The sequence below is a fragment of the Loxodonta africana genome, chromosome 3, assembly GCF_030014295.1.
Source record: "Loxodonta africana isolate mLoxAfr1 chromosome 3, mLoxAfr1.hap2, whole genome shotgun sequence".
Lineage (NCBI taxonomy): Eukaryota > Metazoa > Chordata > Mammalia > Proboscidea > Elephantidae > Loxodonta > Loxodonta africana.
In genome coordinates this window covers 77009739-77037688 of record NC_087344.1, presented here as the reverse complement: position 1 = coordinate 77037688, position 27950 = coordinate 77009739, and the positions used below count along the sequence as shown (strand labels likewise).

The following is a 27950-nucleotide window of genomic DNA, read 5'->3' as shown; positions in this document are numbered from 1 at the left end:
TCTTGAGTGTCGAGCAGCTAAAGCAAAAGGAAGAATTGATGAAGTAAAAGAACTGAACAGAAGATTTCAAAGAGCCTCTCCAGAAGACAAAGTATTATAATGACATGTGCAAAGAGCTGGAGATGGAAAACCAAAAGGGAAGAACACACTCGGTGTTTCTCAAGCTGAAAGAACTGAAGAAAAAATTCAAGTCTTGAGTTGCAACAGTGAAGGATTCCATGGGGAAAATATTAAATGATGCAGGAAGCATCAAAAGAAGATGGAAGGAATACACAGAGTCATTATACCAAAAAGAATTAGTCAATATTCAACCATTTCAAGAGGTGGCATATGATCAGAAACCGATGGTACTGAAGGAAGAAGTCCAAGCTGCTCTGAAGGCACTGGCGAAAAACAAGGCTCCAGGAATTGATGGAATATCAATTGAGATGTTTCAACAAACAGGTGTAGCGCTGGAGGTGCTCATTCGTCTATGCCAAGAAATAGGGAAGACAGCTTCCTGGCCAACTGACTAGAAACGATCCATATTTATGCCTATTCCCAAGAAAGGTGATCCAATTGGATGTGGAAATTATAGAACAATATCATTAATATTGTATGCAAGCAAAATTTTGCTGAAGATCTTTCAAAAATGACTGCAGCAGTATATCGACAGGGAACTGCCAGAAATTCAGGCCAGTTTCAGAAGAGGACACGGAACCAGGGATATCATTGCTGACGTCAGATGGATCCTGGCTGAAAGCAGAGAATACCAGAAGGATGTTTACCTGTGTTTTATTGACTATGCAAAGGCATTCGACCGTGTGGATCATAACAAACTATGGATAACACTGCGAAAAATGGGAACTCCAGAACACTTAATTGTGCTCATGAGGAACCTTTACATAGATCAAGAGGCAGTTGTTCGGACAGAACAAGGGGATACTGATTGGTTTAAAGTCAGGAAAGGCGTGCGTCAGGGTTGTATTCTTTCACCATACCTATTTACTCTGTATGCTGAACAAATAATACGAGAAGCTGGACTATATGAAGAAGAATGGGGCATCAGGATTGGAGGAAGACTCATTAAGAACCTGCGTTATGCAGATGACACAACCTTGCTTGCTGAAAGTGAAGAGGACTTGAAGCACTTACTAATGAAGATCAAAGACCACAACCTTCAGTATGGATTACACCTCAACATAAAGAAAATGAAAAAATCCTCACAACTGGACCAATGAGCAACATCATGATAGAGAAAAGATTGAAGTTGTCAAGGATTTCATTTTACTTGGATCCACAATCAACAGCCATGGAGGCAGCAGTCAAGAAATCAAAAGACGCATTGCATTGGGCAAATCTGCTGCAAAGGACCTTTTTAAAGTGTTGAAGAGCAAAGATGTCACCTTGAAGACTAAGGCGCACCAAGCCATGGTATTTTCAATCACATCATATGCCTGTGAAAGCTGGACAATGAATAAGGAAGACTGAAGAAGAGTTGGCGCCTTTGAATTGTGGTGTTGGCGAAGAATATCAAATATACCATGGACTGCCAAAAGAACAAACAAATCTGTCTTAGAAGCAGTACAACCAGAATGCTCCTTAGAAGCAAGGATGGCGAGGCTGTGTCTTACATACTTTGGACATGTTGTCAGGAGGGATCAGTCCCTGGAGAAGGACATCAGGCTTGGCAGAGTACAGGGTCAGAGGAAAAGAGGAAGACCCTCAACGAGGTGGATTGACACAGCAGCTGCAACAATGAGCTCAAGCATAACAACGATTGTAAGGATGGCGCAGGACCGGGCAGTGTTTCTTTCTGTTGTGCTTAGGGTCGCTATGAGTCGGAACCAACTCGATGGCACCTAACAACGACAACAACAACAATAACAATAATGAATGGAGAGAGAAGAGAGAGATTGAAGCTGTTCGCAAAGATCTATGATGAGGGACTACGGAATCTATGCTGGGAGAGGTGGAAAGTGGAGAAAGAAGGGGAAGAAAAGATAGTGGAAAAGTGGTGGGCATCAATGCCTGGGAGGTCCAATGAGGTTGAAGAATTAATGGAGTGTAGGTGCCAGAGAACTCAAACTGGGAAGACAGGAGGTGGCGACCAGTGATTTTAGGTAAATTCTGTAAAGTTACGTAGACAAGAGGGGAAGTCAGTAGCCTAATACCAGCTAGGCTGGTAGGACAAAATTCATGTTTGTTGTCTTTGTGCTATTCAGAACCTTTGCAATTTACGACCTTTCCATCTTCATTCATAACATTCTTTCCTAGAAACTATAGTATTGGCTTGAATGAATATTATATTTTCTGCCACAATTTTTTCACTCATTTTCTATAGTTCTTCTTCGGACGTAGCTCTTAGATCTTCCCATACTCTCCCTTCCCATTGTATAAGCTGACACAGGTCTCCATGACTCCATAACTGAAATACTAATTTTTTTACTAGCATTTCCTGCTATCACACCCTTTTTCTAAATAAACTTAATGTCTCTGCCATATTTTCTATATGAAACACCCAATTTAGTTTATTCCTCACCTGGTATAAAACCTTAAGTGACTCCTTAATCTCTGCTTCAAGTCATATAAATCTGTACCTAATTTTCTAGGCCATCCATATTTTATCCCCCTATTACTGAGTGCCTTCCATGAAATCTGAGTTTGAACTGCTCATAGAAGATGAACAAAGGCTCAACTCACTGATGTCCTCAAAAATAAAAATTTTTATTGAGACTACAGTATGCTCTGAGCAACATAGGTAGTACCGGTCAAAAAAGAGAAAAAAAAATGCTTTCGAATCAATTCTGACTCATAGGGACCCTATATGACAGAGCAGAACTGCCCCAAAGGGTTTCCAAGGCTGTAATCCTTACGGAAGCAGACAGCCAATCTTCCTCATGTGGTTGGCTGGTGGTTCAAACCATCAACCATTCAGTTGCACTTAACCATTGTACCACCAGAACTCCTTAGTACTGGTCAACCTTGGCTAAATCACACAAAGGACAGGCATTTCCAGTACACACAGAGAGGCACACAGAGGAGGAATGAGCCAGCCAGTCTTTACGCATCAGAGGGCCTGGCACGGGATGGGTACTCAATGCATGCTTTTTAAGTGAGTGAATGGTTTTCAATGAGGGAACATCTACTAAATACATCCAATCAGCTAAATTGTCAAGGACAATAAACGTTTGAATTTAAGTCCATTTGAAGGGTAAGTGAAGCTCTGGAAATTTTAACAGCAAGTGAGTAAAGTGATTCCAGGGGCCTTATGGCTGGAAGGTTAATATGTGGAATGAAATGAATATCAAGATTACACAAATTCATTTGGAGGGCTGCAGTTCACTTTACTGGAACAATATGACTGAATTAAGTAATACTTGGCTCTGTATCCCAAGTGTACAGAGGTGCTAAAAATTATATTCAGAACGGGGAGAGTGGGAGAATGAAAGATAGGGAGAGAGTGCCAGATACCTGGGACTACCAAAGCTACCTTCTATGTGCCAACTTTGACATTTTCCTCTACTTATACCATTAAAAAAAGAAAAAACATAGTTAATACTTATTTATCATTGTCTCTACTTAGAATCGTTGAAATAAGCCAAAGTCCTCTTTGAAGTTTGAGTGAAAGAACTTGGAATCAGAATTCTGGGTGATGAAAGGACTAAACACAAGAAGCTCAGCAAGGATTATCAGGAACTACACCCTTAGAGACTATTTATGAACAGGGAGATTCCGGCCTGAGAGATGTTACTCATTTCCAATCTGAAGATCAGTATTTGGGGGGAAAGGTCAGATGAGTAATAGATCAAAAGTAAAGATAATGATCTTAGTCACTTGAGGGTGACATTTCTAAGATTCTGGGGGAACAGGGACAGTGCAAGATAAGAGAATAACTCCCTAAGTGGAAGCTGATGGCCATTCCAGGGTTTACGAATTAATTTGACAATGTTTAATATAAACCAAGATTGAAAAACAAACAAAAGAGCAATGATTTCCTATTTAAGAGGAAATTTTAAGTTGAGAGAAAGGCTTGATAAAGAAATTCTGGAAATTGCTTCTGAGTGAATTTGCCAAGTATGCTTTGGTATTCCAGGTGGCCCAGATTAGCTGGAGGAATAAGAAGACCATAAGGAGAATGGCTTATCCCCATCTTCCATAATCTACCCATTTGGACTGATCAAATTAGGTGCTCAACATTAGATTCTTAAAATAAAAGCCTGGCTTCCAGGCAAATGTGGCTAGTAAATCACTTGTTGAGGAGGCATCTCATGGCCATAATTTGTCCACTGAAGGGCCCCCACACTTAGTGGTTTGCTGGTTTAAGGGAAGCCAACTGTTAAATGTCTTGAAGTGTTATCAAAACAGTTGGATACCACAGTAGCCCTGTCCTTGACAGCTGCTCAGTCCTCTGTGGTTTCTTCACCCTTTCCCAGCCTATTTTCAGAAGCATACACTTGTTCTTTATTGAGGGCCCTACTGAATGTCTCTGAAAAAGTATCAGAGCCCCACTTAAGGTTCCTATATCAGAAGCTGGAAGTAAGTGCTTGAAGCCTATTGGTTCACTCATTTCCATACCATGTCAAAAAGAGGGGGCTTATTTATCACAGGACCAACAGCCTTCTTACTTAGTAGAGCAAAATGTTCCAGTACCAGAAACATTTTTCTGGGAGTAACTGCTGACAAGTGCAAAATTATTTTTATATCCTTTAAATAGTACTTGTGGAACATATTGCACCCAAGGCAGAGTAATCATAGATTGCTTTAAAAACTCAATCTGTCATTGCCTGACTGTTCTCACAAGTGTAAATCCTCTTCTCATCTGGTTCCTTTGCTTCCCTTACTTACTAATCCCGGAAACTCTGAAAGCATCAGTCCAGTGCCTTCCAACAGGATGTTCCAGGCCCCATCTTAACTTCCATGACCAAGACTCTGAACTAGCCAGCCTCTAGGAAGCCCAGGTTCCATTTAGTAAAGGAGTATAAAACAGTAGCTCCCAAATCTAGAATTTCGATGCTTAGTCATGCCTCCTCACAGAACGCTCAATTACAGCCTCCTGGGGTGGAGCCCAGGATAATCATATTTCTAACAGCTGTGTAGCATTGATTCTGATGCCCAATCAATTTTGGGAATCACTGATACAGATTCAGATTAGAGTATAAATTGTATATTCATGCCATGCCTTATGACTATTTGTAGTAAATAAGCTGATGCCAAAGGTGGCACAGATTATTTCAGTAACAGATGGAACTTATGCTAATATTTCTGATTCGATCATCACTGCACTAAGGATAATTTAACCACTATCCTATTTAATATAGGAGCTCCTCAATCTGGTTTTTATTTTTCATATATAAGAAACTCAAGCCAGATATCCCTTATCAAGTACTGTATTCACACACAACCATGTTTAATGCTGTTTGAAGCAGAGTTGTGGCTGCTTGTCCCCATTGGTGTTCATTTGTGATTATCACCCATCTCATCATAGGTGATATCATATAGCAATTTGTTAATATTTCCTTGGACTAACTGACTTGCATTTTCTAGCTCCTAAATTTCACTTTCTGACTTCAACCAGTTCATTGGTAAAAATCTCTATCCAGTGGATTCAGGATAGTAGCAAAATTGCCACCTAAGATTTTCTTAACCTTACCCAAATACCCTATAGGGCAATAATTCTCCAACTTTAATATACCATATCACCTCCAAGGAGGGGAAGAGCATTTGAAAATGCAGAGCTGTGGTTCCCACACCTACAGACTGATTAAATAGCTGTGATGGTTAAGACTGTGTGTCAATTTGGCTGGGCCATGATGCTCAGTGTTTATGGAGTCATGCGATGTTGTGGTCACTTTCTTCTCGAGATTTGATGTGTGATCACCCCCATGATGGGATCTGCTGTGAGTAGCTAATTAGTTGAAGGCGAGTTTCCTTCCCTGGACATGTGGTCTGCATCCAAATATAAATGGACATTCTTGCTTTTGCCCTCTCTGGATCCTGCAGCTGCCTCCTGTTCCTCTGACCTCCATTTCTTGGGACTTATCTGCTTATCTGCTGATCTCGGGATTCGTTGATCTTCACAGCCTGTGAACCAGAGCCCTGCTCTCTGACCTGCCGATCTTGGGTTCACCAGCCCCTGTGCCTATGTGATCAGCCTCTATCCTGAGCTGCAGACTTGCGACATTCCAGCCTCTACAATCGCATGAGCCATTTCCTTGATATAAATCTCTCTATATATTCATACACTTTACTGGTTTTGCTTCCCTAGAGAACTCAGCCTAAGACAATACTTAACAAGAAAAACCATGTGATCGTATCAATAGATGCAGCAAAAGCATTTAACAATTCGCACATGCATAATAAAAACAAGCTAGGAATAGAAGAAAATTTCTTCAATTTGGTAAACCAAATCGAAACCAAACCCATTGCTGTTGAGTTGATTCCAGCTCATGTAGAACTGCCCCATAGAGGATCCTAACTCTTGACCTTTTGGTTAGCCGCCAACCTCTTAACTTTTACTCAATCTGGTAAATGCTTCTACAAAAAATCCATAGCTTACATCGTACATAATAGTGAGAGATGGAATGTTTTCCTCCTATTCAATGCCACATTGGCAGTGTCAGCAAATGCAATAAAGCTAGGAAAAAACTCGGGGTCTTGTATAAAATCCTATGTGAGTGAAGCCCAAAAGTCTCCAGGCAGCAAAGACTACTTTGGGACCCAGAAAAATGTTGAAGGAAGAGTAATGGGGTGTGGGGGGGGGAACCTCTACCAGAGAACTTGTTCAAAGAAGCTCCACAGTCAACTGTTGTCTGACATTATAGAGAAAAACCATCCATTACCTAATGGCTAAGTAACCTAATCCAAATCTACGTATATAGGTATAAGAACATTTATAATTGGAAATCACAATTTGTCACAAAGAGGCACCAAAGAAGTAACAGAGAAGAGAAATTCTAAATTTGTAGTAGCTGTGGCAAAATCCTTTATAATAACTCAAACTTACAAGGATATAAAACAATTCACAGAGAAGAAAAATAACATGTGTTATGACTCAGTTATCACTGAACCCTTTAGCACATAGCTTTAAGTTCAGACATTTCACAAAGGAGAGAAACTCTGTGAGTGTGGTAAGGGCTTTACCCAGAGTCTGGGTCTTTGAGTTCTTCAGTCAATTCACACAGGGGAGAACCCTGTATATGTGAAGAGTGTGGTAAGAGCTTCCGTAGAATTCATTGTGGAGTTTTATATATTCATATGCTTTACTGGTTTTGCTTCTCTAGAGAACCCAGCCTAAGACAGGCTGCATAATATTCCATTATATGTTTATACCACATTTTGTTTATCCATTCTTCTGTAGATGGGCTGTTTCCACCTTTTGGCTATTGTGAGTTGTGCTACAATGAACACTAGTGTACTGTCAAGTATTTTAACGTTACAAGGTTACCTTAAGGTTCTGTTTATGAAGAAGCAACAAAAAGAGTTGAAAAAGAATGTAGAGATTTGATGAATATTGCACCAGAAAGAACAATCAAAACCAAAAGATCTATTATGGGGCATGCGGGACCCATTAGGAGACAAAAAACCTCATGGAGAGGTGAGTTCATAACATGACTCATCCTGTGGTACAAGATTCTGCCAAGAACACAAATGATCATGGAGGGAAGTAACACATGCTGCTTTTTCCTGGATAATGATGTTCTATGCATTGTGTGAAATCTTGTCTTATTTGAGATATGTGAAAGGTTCTACTTTAACATCTCTTACATGAGTATTCTTGTTTTTCAACATGTGGTTTGCAGACCACCTATATCAGAATTACTCCAGGTGTGTACTAGAGTATAAATAGTAATCTAATATTTAGTGTACAATAACTTTAGGGTACAAAATAATAACCAGGGGAAAGGGGAGTATGTAAAATGCAGATTCCTGGGCTTCATTCCATAGCTGCTGTCTTAGGCTGGGTTCCCTAGAGAAACAAAACCAGTAATGTGTATAAATATATATAGAAAGAGACATTTATATCAAGGAAATGGCTCATGTAGTTGTAGAGGCTGTAACGTCCCAAGTCTGTGGATCAGGATAGAGGCTTCTCATGATTCACGTAGCCACAGGGTCTGGTGAATCCCAGATCAGCAGGTCTGGGAGCAAGGTTCTTGCTCACAGGCTGTGAAGATCAATGAATCCCAAGATCAGCAGGCAAGATCTCAGGAAAGCTGCTATCTCAAGTCTCGAGAACCAGAGGTCAGACGAACAGGAGCCCGCTGCAGGACCTAGAATGAGCAAAAGCCCTGGAGCCCTGCCAGAACGTCTGCCCATCATGAGGGTGATCATATATCAAATCTTAGCAGGGAAGTGACCACAACATCACACCACTGCCAAAACACTGAGAATCATGGCCCAGCCAAGTTGACACACAATCTTAACCATCACAGTCCAGCCCTTGTCAACTTGGCACCTGTAAATGTCTCCTAAAACCATACATAATCTCTGAATAAAGATAAGTATAAAGTCATACTTTCACTTACATGATACAACGAACACACATACACCTGAAAATGCACTAGCCCTGTTTACATCTTATATTTTATAAGAAAGCAAAAATATTTGATGCAACATGCAAAGCAGAAATAGTAATAACAATTACACTCCTCATTTCTGCAACTGATCACGTGGCCGTAACTGGTATTTAGAGCTACCTTCTTCCACCACCCATCCCATATTCCCTTCGGCAAGCACCTCAGCTGGTTGTGGTTCTTTATCTGGGCTGTGCCCAATTGTTTGGCTGGATGGTCAGGGACTTGGAAGTAACATGATTGGAAAATTGGAGACAAGGATTTATGGGGAAGAGGTAAGTGGATAGACTTCTGTGAATGGGCCAAAGAAGTGACAATATCTGTGTCTCATGTGAATGCTTACTCAAGGGTGACCTCAAAAGAGGATGATTTCCTGAAGGGTCTGAGCCATTAGTAGTCATGTCAGAACTGGGTTCTACAGTTTTCCATTAACTTTAATCACAGGGCATAGTTGTACTAAGGGATCTCCTGCATTCCAGACATACTCTTCTTTACCTCCCTTATGTAATATCAATCCCCTTGGTAATCAGGATGAGTCACACCAGCCAGTATGGTAACTCCCTTCTTTGCCTGTAGATGCAGAGGAATAAGGAGCCCAAAGTGGCCAGGTGGCATTCTTAGCTTCCAGCTCAATGCAATCAGTGATGTGTCTCCAGGTAGGAGCATTCCTTCCTTTGGAACTAAGACCTCTAGACCCGCAGAGCATAACATCACAGGGACAGGAAGCAAAAATCTTGTGAGTGGGCCACTAGGGGTAATAGTGAGTGGTGTCGCTCCCATTTCCACCCCTTGATTCCCAGACCCATGAATCCTGGCTATGGGTTATACAGCCTCCTGGATAACACTGCCCCAACCCTGCAAGGTATCACCACCTAGCTGGTGCCGTAATTGTGTCTTTAGAAGGCCATTCCATCATTCTAGCAAGTCATTTGCTTCAGAATGATGAGGAACATGGTAAGACCAGTGAACTCCATGAGCATGCACCCAATGCCACATTTCATTTGCTGTGAAGTGAATCGCTTGACCAGAAGTAATGCTAAGTGGGATACCATGACAGTGGATAAGGCATTCTGTAAATCCACAAATGGTAGTTTTGGCAGAAGTATTGCATATAGGGAAGGCAAATCCATATTCAGAGTGTCTATTCCAGTAAGAACAAAATGCTGTCCTTTCCATGATGAAAGTGGTCCAATGTAATCAACTTGTCACCAGGTTGCTGTCTGATTGCCTCAAGGGATGGTGCCATAACAGGGACTCATGTTGGCCTTTGCTGCTGGCAGATTGGGCACTCAGCTGTGGCTGTAGCCAAGTCGGCCTTGGTGAGTGGAAGTCCATGTTGCTGGAAACTACCATTTGTGGATTTACAGAATGCCTTATCCACTGTCATGGTATCCCACTTAGCATTACTTCTGGTCAAGCAATTCACTTCACAGCAAATGAAATGTGGCAGTGGGCGCATGCTCATGGAGTTCACTGGTCTTACCATGTTCCTCATCATCCTGAAGCAACCATGGCCACTTTGTTCATGAGCCCATTCAGCAATGACAGGAGTAGCTGGGGAAAGAAGATGAGTGGTTTCCACAAAACACATCATCCTATCCACTTGATTGTTAAAATCATCCTCTGTTGAGGTCATCCTTGGGTAAGCATTCACATGAGACAAATATCATCACTTCTTTGGCCCATTCACAGAGGTCTATCCAGTTACCTCTTCCGCATAAATCCTTGTCTCAAATTTTCCAATCACATTACTTCCAAGTCCCTGACCATCCAGCCAAACCATTGGCCACAGCCCATGAATCAGTATACAGTTGCACATCTGGCCATTCCTTCTTCCAAGCAAAGTGAACAACCAGCTGCATTGCTGGAAGTTCTGCCCATTGGGAGGGTTTCCCTTCCCCACTGTCCTTCAGGTAGGTCCGAGAAAGGGGCTGTAGTGCTGCCGCTGTCCACTTTCGAGTGGTGCCCACCTGTCATGCAGAACCATCTGTAAACCAGGCACAAGTTTTCCTCCGTCAATTGATCATGAAGAACTCCCCATGAGGCCATAGGTGCAGACTGGGGGATGGAAAACACTGTGACAGGAGTGGAGACCATGGGCATTTGGGCCACGTCCTTGTGCAACTTGTGCCTTCAGGTCCTACTCGGGCCCGATCTCGTATATACCACTTCCATTTAATGATGGGGTGCTGCTGTGCACGTCCAACTTTATGACTCTGTGGGTCAGACAACACCCAGCTCATGATGGGCAGCTCAAGCCACATGGTGACTTTGTGTCCCTTGGCTAAGCGTTCAGTCTCTACTAAAGCCCAGTAACAAGCCAAAAGCTATTTCTCAAAAGAATAGTTATCTGCAGAGGATGGCAGGGCTTTGCTCCAAAATCCCAAGGGTCTACGCTGTGATTCACCAATAGGGGCCTGTCAAAGACTCCAAACAGCATCTCTATCTGCCACTGACACTTCAAGCACCATTGGATCAGCTGGATCATATGGCCCAAGTGGCAGAGTGGCTTGCACAGCAGCCTGAACCTGTTGTAGAGCCTTCTCTTGCTCTGGGCCCCACTAAAAACTAGCAGCTTTTCAAGTCACTTGATAAATAGGCTGGAGTAGCACACCCTAATGAGGAATATGTTGCCTCCAAAATCCAGAGGTCTGCTAGGCACTATGCCTCCTTTTTTAGTTGTGGGTGCTGCCAGATGCAATAACTTATCCTTCACTCTAGAAGGAATATCTCGACATGCCCCACACCACTAGACCCCTAGAAATTTCACTGAGGTGGAAGGTACCTGAATTTTTGTGAGATTAATTTCCCTCTAGCATGCAAATGTTTACCAGTAAGTCCAGAGTCATTGACATTTCTTCCTTACTAGGTCCAATCAGCATAACGTCATCAACGTAATGGACCAGTGTGACGTCTTGTGGAAGGGAAAGGTGATTACGGTCCAGAGAGAGAAAAAGTCAAGATCGGCAGATAAGTTGCTAGCTCAAGTCCCAAGAAACGGAGGTCAGACCAACAGGAGGCAACTGCAGGATCCACAGAGGGCCAAAGCCAGAACATCAACTTATATTTGGATGCAGGCCATATGCCCAAGGAAACTCCCTTTCAATTGACTGGCTACTTACAGCAGATTCCATCACGGGAGTGATCACATATATACACTGAGAATCATGACCCAGCCAAGCTGACACAAAATCTTAACCATCACAAGTGTATTATTGCTGTTGTTATATGCCATCGAGTCAGCTGCAACTCATAGCAACCCTATAGAACAGAGAACTGCCCAATAGGGTTTCCAAAGAGTGGCCGGTAGATTCAAACTGCCGACCTTTTGGTTAGCAGCCAAGCTTTTAACCACTGCGCCACCATGGCTCCATGTTAAGTATATTAATGTGGTGAATTATATTGATTTTCCAGTATTCAACCAGCCTTGTATTCCTGTGATAAACCTCATTTGGTTGTGGTGTACTACCTTTTTATGTACTGGTGGATTTGATTTGCTAATATTTGTTTGAGGAGTTTTATGTCTATCATCATGAGGGATATTGGCCTGTAGTTTTATTTTCTTATACTGTCTTTGTCTAGTTTCTATGTGAGGGTAATGCTGGCCTCATAAAATTAGGTGGGAAGTGTTATCTCCTTTTCTATTTTCTGGGAGAGATTGTGAAGAATTGGTGTCATTTCTTCCTTAAATGTTTGGTAGAATTCACCAACAAAATAATCTTGATGTAGAGTTTCATTTGGAAGGTTTTTAGTTATGGATTAGATTTCTTTAATAGATACAGCACTATTCACTTTATTTCTTCTTGAATGAGTCTTCATAACTTCTGTCTTTTCAAGGAATTGATCCATTTCATCTAAATTGTTGCATGTATGTGCACAGACATGTTCACAATATTTTTTTATTACCCTTTTAATGTCTATGGGAAGAGTAGTGATGTCCCCTCTTTCATTCCTTATGCTGGTAATTTGTGTCTTTCCTCTTTTTTCTTACTTAGTCTGGCTAAAGGTTTCTCGACTTCATTGATTTTTCTGAAGAACCATCTTTTGGTTTCATTGATTTTCTCTATTGCTTTTTCCAATTTAATTAATGTCTGCTTTTATCATTATTATAACCTTCCTTCTGCCTCTGCTTTGTGTTTATTTTGTTCTCCTTTTTCTAGTTTATTTAGATGGCTTACTATGCTTTGGAGACGGCATAACCATACCACCAAATCCTGGTTAAAATAGCACAAAAAATAAAACCAGACTAACCTATAGATGGAAAAATTACATATAAATATTTTATTAAAAATAATTCATCACATGAAATAATGAATAAGGAAAGCCCATATTATAATGTCAATGAAAAGGTACTGGGGCATTCAAATCATTCAACAATCAAAACTACATTGAAAAGTAAAAAAGAAAAAAGTACACAGAGAAGCCTCCCTCCCACCCCTGGTCCCCCAGAAACCATTTTATTAGTTCCTTGTTTATCCTTCCAGGGTGACATTGCACAAATATAAGCAAATATGGGTATAGAGTCTCATTCCCCTTCTTATACAAAATGTTTTTTATATATATTATGTTTTTTATATATTCATATCACACACACATTGTTCTTCCCCTAACACTTTTCATTTAATAATGTATCTTGGAGATCTCTCCATTTCAGTAAGAATTTTTTCTTACTCTTTATTATAGCTGCATAGTATTCCACTGTGTAGATGTACCACGATTTACTTAACCAGTCCCTTATTAATAGGCATTTGTATTGTTTTCCATCTTTTAGTATTAGAAACAATCTCAAATATTTTTAAAGTACATGTTCAAGTACATCTGTGGGGTAGAATCTCAGAAGTGGGATATCTAGATCTAAAGATAAATATATCTATAGTTTTAGTAGACATTGTCAAATCCCTCTCCATAGGAGTTGCTCTGTCTGGCACTCCCAGCACCAATGCTTCTCTACACCCTCACTAACAATGAGTTTTCAAACTTTTTGATATTTTGCTAATATGCTAGTGGGAAATGGTATCTGAGTACGGTTTTGATTTGTATTTCTCATATTATGAGAAAAGTTGAGCACCTTTTCATATATTTAGGGTCATTTGTATTTCTTCATCTCTGAACAGTTCATTCATGATTTTGTGCTTTTTCGTCTTGATTTCTAGGAGCTCTGATAACCAGGGAGATGAATTCCTTTGTCTGTGATATGAGTTGCAAGTATTTTCACCAGTTTTTAATCTTTTACCCAGTTTGTATTCTTCCTCAGGGAACTGAGCCTATTCTAGTGAGAGGGAAAGCCTCCCTTTTTCCGAAAGCCCCACCTCCAGATCTCTCTTTCCTACCAAATATTTATTTATGCATTCATTGATTCAGGGTGAATCAACAGAATAGAGTTGAAGGCAGTGACTGGACAAACTAAAACCATATCACAACATTACATACCTCACTGAGTTGACACTCCACAATAAACCAGATACATTTGCTTTTGCTTCATAATGCCTTGATATTTTACAAAGGGCATGTATTATTTTGTAATCGATATCCCTATATTGTAAATAGGCATAGGGAAACATTAAGAGATTGCTTGCAAAATCCTGAAAAGTTTTTCTCTCTGTACATGTCTTTGTATCTGCTGGATTATGTACATTTTTCTAAGTCATTAAAATTACCTGAAAATATCATTCCTCTTGCTAGAGAATATTGTATCATATAGATACACAGTACTATCATTTAGAAAAAAATCTCTATTGTAATAAAGCAATGTCTTCTTTTAAAAATTTTGTAAATAACATGGTAAGGAATACCTATTAAATGTGAATCACTTTAATTCATTTGATTATTTCCTTAACATAGATTCTTAAACGTGAAATTTCTAAGTCAAATGGCATAAACATTTTAAAGGCTTTTGATACATATTGCCAAAGTGTATTCTGGAAAAGATGCTACCAAATTACTCAGAGTAAACTTAAATAATTAGAAAACAAGAAAGGCTAAAAAATAAATAAGCTCTAACCATGCAACTTAAGAAACTAGAAAAAAAAAAAAACTAAAGGAAGGAGAAAGACAAAATAAGGATGTTAAAAAAATTTTTTAAGTAGAAAACAAAATGTAAAATTGCAATGTGTTCTGATTGGAAAAAATATAAATAAATCTACACCCAAATATATTGTGGTAAAATGGCAGAACACTAAAGACAAAGAGGTCATCTTAAAACCAACCAGAGAGAAAAGAAAGACTGCCTGAAAGAGAACAACTAGGCTAATAAAAGATATTTCAATTGTAGCACTAAAGGTTAATGAATTGCTGAGGAAAAATAAATGTCAATTTAGAATTCTATTACCAGCTATATACTAAAATTCAAGAGTGAGGGAGAAATAAAGATAAAGAATTTATTACTCTCAGACACTCTTGCTGAAAAACTACTGAGTAATTATTTTATTTATATAACAAATACCTTTATAACGCTTATGTGCCAGGCACAATTTTAATCATTCTACAACCCCATGAAGTAGATAGTAACATATTCCTGCTTTACAGACAGAGAAATTGAGGCACAAAGAAATTAAATAAACTGCTCAAGGTCACACAACTTTAGATCAACAGATCTGGGTACCAAACTCAGGTAGTCTAGTTACAGAGTTGGTGCTTTCAACCACTACACAAGCTGCCTTTGCTCTGGAAGGCTGAGGACCTTGAACTCTGGAGGAAAAAACACAAAACCAGTGGTAAGAAATTGGTAAAAGAGCTGGGTAATACAAACTTGGACTGGCTACTTAAAACAATAATAATAATGACAAACTGAGAATGTACTAAAAATATGATGTTAGACTACACAATGTAACAATACATGTTATCAGAACATGCAACTTGGGAGGAAGATAAATAGAGTTAAAGTATTCTGCTCTGTATTGTCAAAGAGAGGCATAATATAGACTTTGCTAAGTTATGCATGTTAACACAAAACATAAGCAGAGGAAATTTCACTTCTAATCTTCTAGGGGAAAACAAAAGGAGAATAAAGGAAATATATTCCAGTGGAAGAAAGGAGAAAAAGTAACAAACAACAAAAACTCAAGCAGTTGGAAAAAAAAAAAAAAAACCCAACGGATTTTCTTCAAGGAATTTGACAAACTGATCCTAAAATTTACACGAAAGAATAAAGGGTTTAAATCAGCCAAGACAATTTCCATAAAGCCATAATAGTCAAAAAGTGTATTACTGGCATAGGGATATACAAATAAATCTATTGAAAAGAATATCTAACTGATAGCTTAGAACAACAAAGACGTTAACTAGTTCTAACGTATCAGCTGGATTGACACAATGGCCACAACAATGGACGCAAACATACCAGTGATCCTGATGGTAGCACAGGGCTGGGCAACGTTTCATTCTGCCTTACATGGGGTCTCCACAAGGAGGAGCCAACTCAACAGCAACTAACAACAACAACGTATCAGCATAAAAATCTAAAGAATGTAATGCAGTAAAGGGAGCAAATTGCAAAAATATAATATATGCCACAATCTACGTAAAATTTTAAAATACTACAGACATAACACGTAATAAAAACACAAAAACATACACAGGAATAATAACCGTAACTTGAGCATAATGTTAGAGCAGGAAGTGGAGAGAAAAGATGAGGCATAAGGCTTTAAGCTGTATCTGTTCTATTTTACTCCTTACCGAAAGAATAAAAAAAATCTGAAGCTAATATGGCAAATTTTTTAACATCTATTTTATATCAATGGTAGGAAAACAGTCGCTTGTTATATTTTCTGAATTTTTCTGTATGTCTGAAATATTTTTATACTTAAAGTGTACTTTTTTTTCAAATCTAAAAGCAAAGAGAAACAGGAGATACACAGAGAGCAAAAAGAGGAAAAAGGAAAAGAAAATATAAAACCTAAGAGTTGTGAGAATTTAATTAATACCTTCATTCAAAGATACCCCGGTACCAGTCACCACTGTAAGTCCCAGGATATGACCCCTTTTCCCACCCTGGGCCAATGGTGTCTGGAAAGCTCAAGGGGCATACCAAAAAAACCAAACCCAGTGCCGTCAAGCGGAATAGTCCTCCTAAGAAGCCCAACAACCTCTCTAATCTTGAATATTCTTTCCCAGAAGCAGCTGCTGAGGGGGGATGGGATCCACACATTGTTCTTAGGTGAAGGATTCAGTAGACATGTTGACAAACTTTTTCTCTTCCTTCCCCAGACTTAGTGATGAGACTGGGTCATTGACATCTTCCTTAGCCTCCGCTACCCAAGGTTTTCCTTCTTCCCTCAGGCTCTGTTCTGATTAATATATGGCTGCTGAAGGGGATCAGCCTTATTATTGCCTTCATATATGACTCTTCCTTCCACTGGAGGGACAATGGGCCCACCTGATTTGGTCCACCTGGGGAAATGTTGGTGCATGAGGTTACCTTTCAAGGCCCCTCAAAGCCGCTCTTTCATCTCTGCTTCCAACTGGTCCTGATGTCAACAGGGTCCATCTCCATCCACTACAGACAACTCTCTGGTTAGCACAGACCTAAAGGGAGAGTCTTGTACTGGTAGTTGACCCACTTGAGGGAAATTTTGGAGAAGCCTCTCAGCTTTTCACCTTCTTCTTACTCTACCACCCACCTCCCAGGCACTGTTCTTTTCCCTCTCCTTCTACCCATTCCCCATCCTTTCAGACTTGCTTTCCTCTCTTCTAACCCTCTTCCTTACACCTTGACCCGCCCCTTCCTTTAGCTATCTCTTTTGCAGACACCCTCCCTGAAGACACCTCATCCGATGATTTCTATAATCCATGGCGAGAGGTATCCAACAGCCTGGTGACATGATGGGTAGGGAGACAGGTTAGGGCTATAGGCGCTTTGCAAGATAAGGGGTGTCTTCCCCAAGAGAAAGACCTTGTTAGTCACTAGCCCTAGAAAACTCACTGGTTGAGGTCAACATATGCCTCTTTGAGATAAAATATAAAACAAAAGAATACCTACTGCTACCAGATTCTGTTGAGTCAACCTTAGGAAAAGGTGCTGGGTCCAGAGCCTGACACATAATTTCATTTAGAGCATTCACAGGACTTTTTTCTTCCTGAATAACAATTAGATACACGTTTTAATGCATGAGTTTTGACTAGTTTCTTATGCTTGACACAGCTTTTTGGGTTCCCCCTGTGGACTGTCTTATATTAAAGATATGTAATTTTAAATTTACTATACTGATTTAATAATATCACTATTTCTCTCTGATTAAAGTCCAATGCAATGCCATACTTATCAAGTTAACAGGCTTTCTCTCCTACAGATGAAAACTGTAATCTGATGAAATTTTTAATACATATTTTTAAAAGGTTTCAATGTGTAGACTCTGAAGCCACTACCACACATAAAACATGAATAGGCGATCTCTCCCACATAGATTCTCATTCAACAAGTATTTGCTGATGGCTACTCTGTGCCAGGTATTACCCTAGGAGCTGGAGATACAGCGGTGAGCAGAGCCTAAATAGTGTGCTTGCCTGGAGCTCAGAGGCTAGTGGGAGACACAGGATCTCTGGTGAAGGAACAGATTTGTGCTCCAGCTGAAGTCACCACACTCTCCACGCTTGTAGTATTTTTCTTCCACATGGAATCTGATGGATGTGAAGACTTGAGCTCAACTCTGATGAAGGCTCATGTTATAACGGAAGCCCTTATGACACGTACTGCATTTGAATGGTTTTTCTTGTCTGTGGACTCTGATGATACGGAAGGTCTGTGTTCCAAATGAGACTCTTATTACATCCATTTGTAACATTCCCCTCCTAAGTGGACTTGCTTAGCGCTCTTTATGAGGCCCTTACCACACTTATCACATATAAATGGGTTTTTTTTTTCTGTGTGAATTCTTTGATGAACTCAAAGCCTATGTTCTGACTGCAGCCCTTATCAAGCACATCACATTTGTAGAGTTTTTCTCCAGTTTCATACCCTGGCAAACTTGAAGGCTGCAGCTCTGACTGAAGTTCTCACCACACTCTTCACAAGTATAGGTTTCTCTCTTGTGTGGACTTTCTGATGAACATGAAGGTTTGAGTTTTAACTGAAGCCCTTGCCACATGTTTCACATTTAAACAGTTTCTCTCACGTGAACTCTGTGATGTACTTGAAGATATATGCTCTTACTGAAGCCTCTACCACACTTATCACATTTGTAGAGTTTCTCTCCAGTGTGGACTCTTTGCTGAATGCAAAGATTGGAGCTCTGATGGAAGCCTTTAGCACATTCTTCACATTTAAAAGGTTTCTCTCCTGTATGGACTCTCTGATGAACACGGAGATTTGTGTTACAACTGAACCCTTTGCCACAGGTATCACACACGAAAGGTTTCTCTCTTGTATGGACTGTGAATGCGAAGATTGGAGCTCTGTTTGAAGCCCTTGCCACTCTCCTCACACTTAAAAGGCTTCTCTCCTGTGTGAATTCTCTGATGAACACAGAGGTTTGTGTTATAACTGAAGCCCTTGCCGCACGTATCACATACGAAAGGTTTCTCTCCTGTGTGAATCCTCTGATGATAGCGAAGGTCTGTGCTCTACTGAAGCTCTTACCACACTCAGCACAGTCATAAAGTTTCTTTCCTGTGTGGAAAAGGGGATGCTTTGAAAATAGGCAAATGTTTTTGATGGTAAAAAATGATCATCAAATTAAAAAATTTCAATGGAGGTTGTAAACAAAAATAGAATTATCAGACTAGAGAATATGGAAAACTGTGTTAGTCAATCAAAGGACAAACTTGAAGAACTCTAGCAAACCCAGAGGAAAAGGATTAAAAAGTGAAATTATGAGAAAAATATTAATACATGAAGGATCAGTATAGAATTTCATATACACACACACACATATAAAAGAGATCCAGGAGAGAAGAAATAGTGCAAGTGTACTTAATCTGAAAAAGAATTTCATTCTTCAGATTGAAAATATTTCCCCTTAGTAGGACTGCTGTGTTTTATTGACTACACGAAGACATTCGACTGAGTGGATCATAACAAATTATGGATAACTTTGCTGAGAATGGGAATTCCAGCACACTTCATCGTACTCATGCAGAACCTGGACATAGACCAAGAGGCAGTCATTTGAACAGAACAAGTAGTTTAAAATCAGGAGAGGTACGCCTCAGGGTTCTATCCTTTCACCACACTTATTCAATCTGTATGTTGAGCAAATATGATATGAAGAAGAACATGGCGTCGGGATTGGAGGAAGACTCATTAACAACCTGCCTTATGCAGATGACACAACCTTGCTTGCTTAAAGTGAAGAAGACTTGAAGCACCTACTGATGAAGATCAAAGACTACAGCCTTCAGTAAGGATTACACCTCAACATAAAGAAAACAAAAATCCTCACAACTGGACTAACAAGCAATATTATGATAAATGATGAAAGTACTGAAGTGGTCAAGGATCTCATTTTACTTGGATCCACAATCAATGCTCATTGAAGTAGCAGTCAAGAAATTAAACAACATATTGCATTGGGCAAATCTGCTGCAAAAGGCTTCTTTAAAGTGTTAAAAAGCAAAGATGTCACTCTGAAGACTAAGTGCACCTGACCCAAGCCATGGTATTTTAAATTGTCTCATATGCATGAGAACGGTAGACAATGAATAAGGAAAACCGAAGAACTGATGCCTTTGAATTATGGTGTTGGGGAAGAATATTGAATATACCATGGACTGCCAGAACAAATCTGTCTTGGAAGAAGTACTTTGGACATGTTATCAGGAGGGATCAGTTCCCGGAGAATGAAGCTGTCCTTGGTTACGGATCAGAGAAAAAGAGGAAGACCCTCAATGAGATGGACTGACACAGTGGCTGCAAAAATGAGGTCAAACATAGCAATGCGCACTATCCACACAATCGTTGTCATGCTTGAGCCCATTGTTGCAACCCCTGCGTCAATCCATCTTGTTGAAGGTCTTCCTCTTTTTTGGCCGACCCACTACTTTACCAAGCATGATGTCCTTCTCCAGGTACTGATCCCTCCTGGTAGCGTGTCCAAACTATCTGAGACGCAGTCTCACCATTCCTGCTTCCAAGGAGCATTCTGGCTGTACTTCTTCCAAGACCGATTTGTTCATTCCTTTGGAAGTATATGGTCTATTCAATATTCTTTACCAACACCACATTTTAAGGCATCATTTTTTCTTCAATCTTCCTTATTCATCATCCAGCTTTCACATGCATATGAGACGACTGAATACACCATGGCTTGGGTCAGGCAGGAAACGCTGGTGGCGTAGTGGTTAAGTGCTATGGCTGCTACCCAACAGGCCCGCAGTTCAAATCCATCAGGCGCTCCTTGGAAACTCCATGGGGCAGTTCTACCCTGTCCTATAGGGTCGCTATGAGTCAGAATTGACTCAACGGCAACAGGTTTGGTTTGGTTTTGGTGGGTCAGGCACACCTTTGTCTTAGTTGTTAAGGATTTCAACAACAACAATAGTGAGGAGATAAATAATAAATCATTTAGAACTGCCTAATAGTAAGAGGAAATCCTTTGGGTGATGCAAAGGTTTTGTACTTGACTACTAACCTAAAGGCTGGCAGTTTGAACCCACCCAGTGGCACTGTGGAAGAAAGGCCTGGCAATCTGTTTCCATAAGATTACAGCCCAAAAAACCCTATGGAGCAGTTCTACTCTGTAGCACATGGGGTTGCCATGAGTTGGAATCAACTCAATGGCAATGGATTTGGTTTTTTAATAATAAGAGGCAACAGCCAAGAAATTAAGCAGCATGTGCATAAAATAAGATGCCAGTAATCAGATCAAGCATATCAATTATCACAGTAAATGTGAAGGGCTAACCGGCCCTTTGAATCTTGGATAGATTCTAAGATTAAGTTTTTTAAAAATCCAGTTATATTTACCTTAAGAGACAAAAACACACTAGGCAATAATAAATGAATTCATGAAGGTGGCAGTGCATAAGGTCAACACACAAAAATTAGTCAGGTTTCTAAATAGCAGCAATGAGTAAGCTGAAAAGAAAATTAAGGACACATTACTACTTACAATGGCATCCAAAAGAATGAAGCACCTAGGAGTAAATTTAACTAGGAAGGAGAAAGACTTGCATACACAAAATTATAAAACATTACTAAAAGAAATTAAAGGAGACCTAAATATATGGAAGGTCACTTCGTGTTCATGGATCGGAAGGCTTAATATAGTTAAGATGTCAATACTACCCAAAAGCATTCTATAAATTCAATGCAATCGCCATAAAAATTCCAATAGCCCGCTTTACAGAAATGAAAAAGCCAACCCTCAACTTTATATGGAAGGGCAAGGGACCATGAATAGCTAAAGGAATCTTGAAGAAGAAAAACAAAAAAAGATTCACACTGCCTGATTTCAAAACATAGTATAAGGTGATAGTAATTAAGACAGCCTGGTGGTGTAGTGGTTAAGTGCTACGGCTGCTAACCAAAGGTCAGCAGCTTGAATCCGCCAGGCGCTCCTTGGAAACTCTATGGGCCAGTTCTACTCTGTCCTATAGGGTCGCTATGAGTCGGAATCGACTCGACGGCACTGGGTTTAGTTTGGTACCAGTATAATAATAGACATACGGACCAATGGAAAAGAATCAAAAGTCTAGAAATAAACCCATACATCTATGGTCAAGTGATTTTTTACAAGGGTGCAAAGTTCATTCAATGGCGAAGGAAGAGTCTCTGCAATAGACAGTGCTGGGAAAACTGAATTTCCACATGCAGAAGAATGAATCTATGCCTGACACCATACACACAAACCAATTCAAAATGGATCAAGGACCTAAATTTGAAAACTAAAACCATAAAATTCATAGACGAGAATGTAGGGGCGAGGTTGTGGATCTAGTATTTAACAACCGATTACCAGATATGACAACAAAAGCTCGAACAGCAAAAGATAAAGTAGATAAATGTGACCTCATAAAAGTTACAAACACTTTTTGTTGGCGGAATGGTCTGCCTCTACGCCTGCTATCCAGGCTGCCTAAGTAAAGGCCCTGGGCCCAGAACATTCTCTGGTAAGGAAGCTGGGAATTGGGTCACCTTCTCTCTTCCCGTTCCTTCTCCTTATTAGAGAAGCCTTTCCCCTGTTCTGGGTACATGGTAACTTTCTCTGTCTTTTGCACATGCACAGGCCAACCCCACTTCTGTATCTGTTTCCAGCAAGGAGCAGGGAACTGGGTCTGCGGTACTAGGGCATGAGAGGGGGTAGAGGTGCCAGACTGTAACAGCTGGCCTTGTGGGGTGGACTGAAGGAGAAATAGGCTGAACATGAGTGCCCTCATGTGGTTCACTAGTTCACTACAGTTTGCTAAGTCATCTTTGTGACAGGTCCTAGCATGTAGCCACTACTGCCCAACAACACTATAAAAACTCTGTCCTCCCACTGCGGGGCGGGAGATCTGCTCTAGTCCTGCTGCCGCCCAGGACTTGTTCTCATCTGTAAGTCTCCTTAATAAAACTCTTTCACTGCCACACTGGAATTGCCTGCCTCCTTCTTTGGTCTCTCAGTGCCCACCAATTTCAGAGGCAAATTTCAAATTACTGGTCCATGCCTGGACACTTTTGTACACCAAAACACTCATTTTTGTAAAGTAAACAGACAAATACATAAAATATATGTATGAGTGAGCTTATGTATTCTCTGCCTGTTTATATTTAAATATAAACAGGAAACAGTAAAAAAAAAATAGACTTTAATACAAAATACTTCAATTGTTTTAATACTTTTCTAATAATAATAAAATAAAAATACAGAAGGAAACTGTTTTTTACTTAGGTAACAATAACATCTTTCTGTCCTTTCTTCGATGGTGATTTGGAAACTCTGATATTTAGATTTCAATCCCTAGTTTAGTTTAACACTTTAAGAGCCCACAGCTTTTAACAACCAAAGGAACCAAATTCTCCGAAGACTAGTTGTCCTTACCCACTAAGACCAGGTTACCATAGACCCCCAGCATCACCTCTCTGTATAGGGCCCTTTGTGCAGGACCTAGTTGCTCCCACTCCTCCTCAGTGAAATCCATGGCCACATCCTTGAATGTAACAGGTTCCTACAACACCAATCAGCAGAAATTTCTCTTCAGTGAGCAAGCAACTACGTCAACATATGTGGCACAAGGTAAACCTGGCAACACTAAGAAAAGTCAACAGAATTACAGGGACTTCAGAGTTCTGCCCCAAACCATAAGCATAATTTAAAGAATTAAAAATTAAGAAAGATATGCATATCTTATGCAGAGACTCATTAACCCTAACAATATGAAAAACCCTTAAAAATCAATAAGAAAAAGATGAAATTCTTCAGTTGAACAACGGGAAACTAAAAAATAACCTGAATGAGTAATTCCTAGAAGAAAAACACTAAATAAACACACAAAAAGATGTTCTGCCTATCAAATTATCAAAGAGATAGGGATTTAGATAACAATGAGGTATTTTCTCCTATCCATTTGGCAAGAGTAAGAAGACTTAAGCCTTAATACTGGTGTGTTAGGAAACAGCTACTCTCGTGTATTACTGGAAGGAGTGTAAATTGGTACAAACATTTCTGGAGGGCAACTGATAATATTTATCAATCATATCTTTTCATCCAACCATTACACTTATAGAAATTCATCCTCATTAAGATAACTAATGACTTCTCTGTTGATATATTCAATGGAAAGTTTTCAATCCTTCTCATGCTTGACTTGTTGGCATTATTTGGCATTGTTGACACACGGTCCTCCTCAAAACTCCCTCCTCCAGGGACTGGAGATCTCAATCACCTGACTTTTCCTCCTACCTCTCTGATCACTCTCAATTTCCTTCTCTACTCAACTCACCACTGTTGGGGTTTTCCAGGCCCTTTTCATTCTACTCATCTCCCTGTATGATCTCAACTATTTCAAAAGTTTCAAATGCCATCTGAATACTGTCAAGACTCAAATGTACATTGGCAGCTGAGGCCTCATGCCAGACCTAGAGCTCCAGACCCAACGACCTACTAGATGAACATCGAGTTTTAAGCACAGTATTTAATATATAGTACCCGTTGCCATTGAGGGTTTTCTTGGCTGTAATAAATCACCAGGCCTTTCATCTGTGGCACCGCTTGGTGGATTTGAACCGCCGACCTTTAGTTTAGTAGTTGAGAGCAAACCTTTGTACCACCTAGGGACAACTAATTTAAAAAAAAAAAAAAAAAAGCACTGCTATCAACTGGATTCCAACTCATAGCAACCCCATAGGCAGAGTAGAAGTGCCCCACAGGGTTTACAGAAGCAGACTGTCACATCTTTCTCTTGCAGAGCAGCTAGTGGGTTTAAACTGTCGATCTTTCGGTTAGCAGCACAGGGCTTAACCACTGTGCCTCACAGAACACCTCAAATTACACAAAGTAAAAATGTAAGGACTATAGAGAGAAATTGACATACCTACCACTCAAAGAGATTCCACATATTTTCTCAATTACTGATGGGTCGAGCAAAAAAATAAATCAATAAAGATACAGAAAATTTGAACAAGTCAGATCTTAGGAATACACACATAAGCCAGCACCTACCATTAGAGAATACATTCTCCTCAAGCATACATGAAACAAACCTAATCACAAACTGGGCCATAAAGCAGTTATCAACAATGAAAAGGAAGAGACTAGAAGGAGGTATGGAAGTTAATCATATATCAAATCATCTCGTTAAGAAATGAAAACTTAGCTCCTTCAGAAATCTCCTTAATCATCCCAGTTCACAGTGATTTTTCCCCTCCTCTGGCACTGATACCACTAACTACATTTCTCAAACTGGCACTTAATGTGAGTTTCTTGCATTTTATTTAATGTATACATGAGATAGAACCCATTGTTGCCCAGGCAATTCTGACTCATGGTGACCCCACGTGTATCCAAAAAGAACCACACTCCATAGGGTTTTCTTATGAAAGGACCTTTCTTCCACAGTGCCACTGGGCAGATTCAAACTGCTAACCTTTCAGTTAGTAGTTGAGCACAAACCTTTTGTGCCACCCAAGGACCTATATATGTGAGACAGTAATCACTATTTCATATGTGTATATATCTCCCCCAAAGAAACCACACACTCTGAGGTAAGAATTTTATCTAATTTGTTTGTTTGTTTGATTTGCTCTTAAAACTGAGCACAAAGTAGCCTCAATTAAGTGGACAAATGAATGAGTGACATGTTAAAAGGAGAAGAGATCAACCTTAAAGGAGAGCATCAGGCAAGGAGAGTGTATTCCCTTCACAGCTCTTCATTTCACAGATTAGGCCCAGTCTTCTAGATGTGGACGATTTAGGCTCAGTCCCTGGGCGGGAAGACTTGTCCACTGACAGCATGTACAGTAGAGGCAAGAGACCTACAGATGAATCCTGGCTCCACCATTTAACAGTTTGCTGGCCTTGACAAATTTTAAACTTACTAAGTCTGCTGCCATATCTGTAAAATGGAAATAATATCCACTTCTCACAGTTGTTTTGGGTATTAAAAGAAAAGTCAGTGTTAAATGTTTCTAGCACACAGTAAGTGCTCCATCAGTGTTGGGTTTCCTTCCCTTTTCCTAAGGAAGAAAGGAAATTGTTATCTCTTTTCTCAAGAGTAGACACATTCTGGATTGAGGGAAAAAAAATTGCATCTCACCTGGAAATTGGTCATTTCTTTCTCCTCTTGGGAAAGGTCAGGGTGTTAAGGAAGCAGAGCTGGAGGAGAAAGGAGCCATGAGAGACCAGGCCTGACTTGAAGCTCCCAGAGTGGCCAGCTGGGACAAATGTACCTATTTCACCTGAACCATTCCCTCAACCACCTTGTCATGTGCTGTCTCCTCTTTAAACACACTACACAGGGGCAGGTTAACCAGTAAGCAAGGTACACACAGGCTCATTTGTGCTTACTAATCAGTAATGCACAATTTCACATGGGTTTCACCACACCTTTGATGTGGTTAAAAAACAGGTGAAACTGTGCACTACAGATTAGTAAGTAAGCACAAGCAAAGCTGTGCGTACCTTGGTTATTGGGTAATCCTTCTCTGCTACAGATTATTCACCATTTTACATGAGTGTCCCCTCTCTTCCGAGTCAAAACCTCCATGGCCCCTCACTGTTACCTCGAAGTAGTCACTTCACCCAAGCCTTACTAAGTAACCCCTGCAGTCCCAGCAACTCCAGAACCCCTTTCTCCTCCAGACTTCAGCCTTGGCTCAGCCTTGGCAGGAGGCCTGGATCACAGGTTTGTTCTCTCAAGACAGTTACCTACAGCCTGCCGAGCTGCAGGCTTCATTCTTAAGGGCTTGGCGTATTTCTGTGCAGCAAAGACCTGGGGTTCTGAGGCAGCTTTTCTTTGACGGACATTTTTCTCCTGGGCCCCAAATCTCTTCCCCCGCCCCCAGCAAAACTCCCGCAGTCGGAAACCCATCGGGCTCCAGGTTACACTATGCACCTCCGGGAGGAGGATCAGGCAAAGGAACTCTGGAAACCGAGGCTGCAAGGCAGGCGACCAAACACATCTGAAGGAAGACTTGAGGCCCCAAAGGGTGCAAGCACCCCGCACACATTGCTCTGTGAGGGAAGATAGGCTGCTGTTATCTCGGGATCTTGGTCCCGATTCGGAGTGGCTCACAGCCCTGAGCAGCTGGGAACAGGGCTGCTGAGCCAAGGCTGGTGTCTGAGGGAGGCAGGGATCCTGGGGCCATTCGGGCGGCAGATACTATTACTGCCCCTGTCTGAGGTGACCAGGGCCGGGTGAAATGACAGTTTTAGAGAACCTGGAAAGATTCAATCCTTCACAAGTGAATCGCGAAATCGCAGACGCCACTCTTTTTGGGACCACGTCTCCCAGGGGACCAGATTTGGGGTTTCGAATCCCTCAATCCCACCCCTACTCGGGCCCTCTGATCTCCATCCTCCCCCTAAACCCGGGTGCCCCTCCGAGCCGCAGCCCTAATGCAAGCAGCTGCTGGCGGCGCGAAAAGCGATCCAGACTCACCTCCTGGGCGGCAGGACCCGGGCCAAGCCCGCCGCTGCGACAGCACCGCGCCTGCGCGCAGAGCCCGGCGGCGCCTCCCACAAGGCCCCGCGGCGCGAGCCTTCAGTACCCCCGAGGCCCGGCCGCCGCGTGGGCTGTTCGTCTGTGTTACCTGGTCTGCGAACGAGCGCATCCCACCCCCTTTATACTTTAGCTTCGCGGCCTAGGAAGTCCTCTTTTAGCCTGCCAAGCGATGGGAAAATCACTTTTTAATTTTAGTTTTTAGGATTATTTAATAATAGTGCCGAGGGCCTCCGTGTCCCTCGGATGTAGAATCTGACTCTTCACCTAGGAGGTCCGAGCTCCGAGTCGGGTGGGATGGAGCCCATTCTTTGACTTCTT

At 40.9% G+C, this 27950-nt stretch overlaps 1 long non-coding RNA gene across 1 annotated transcript; it reads right to left on the bottom strand.

Annotated features, from left to right (window-relative positions):
• Nucleotides 1-1590: 1590 nt before the first annotated feature.
• LOC104846374 (uncharacterized) lies at nt 1591-27603 on the bottom strand. The gene is made up of 3 exons (XR_002787071.2): nt 27570-27603; nt 26226-26284; nt 1591-19161 (listed from the first exon to the last, which is right to left on the bottom strand). It is a non-coding gene; the product is annotated as an uncharacterized LOC104846374 (long non-coding RNA).
• Between the last annotated feature and the right edge of the window lie 347 nt (nt 27604-27950).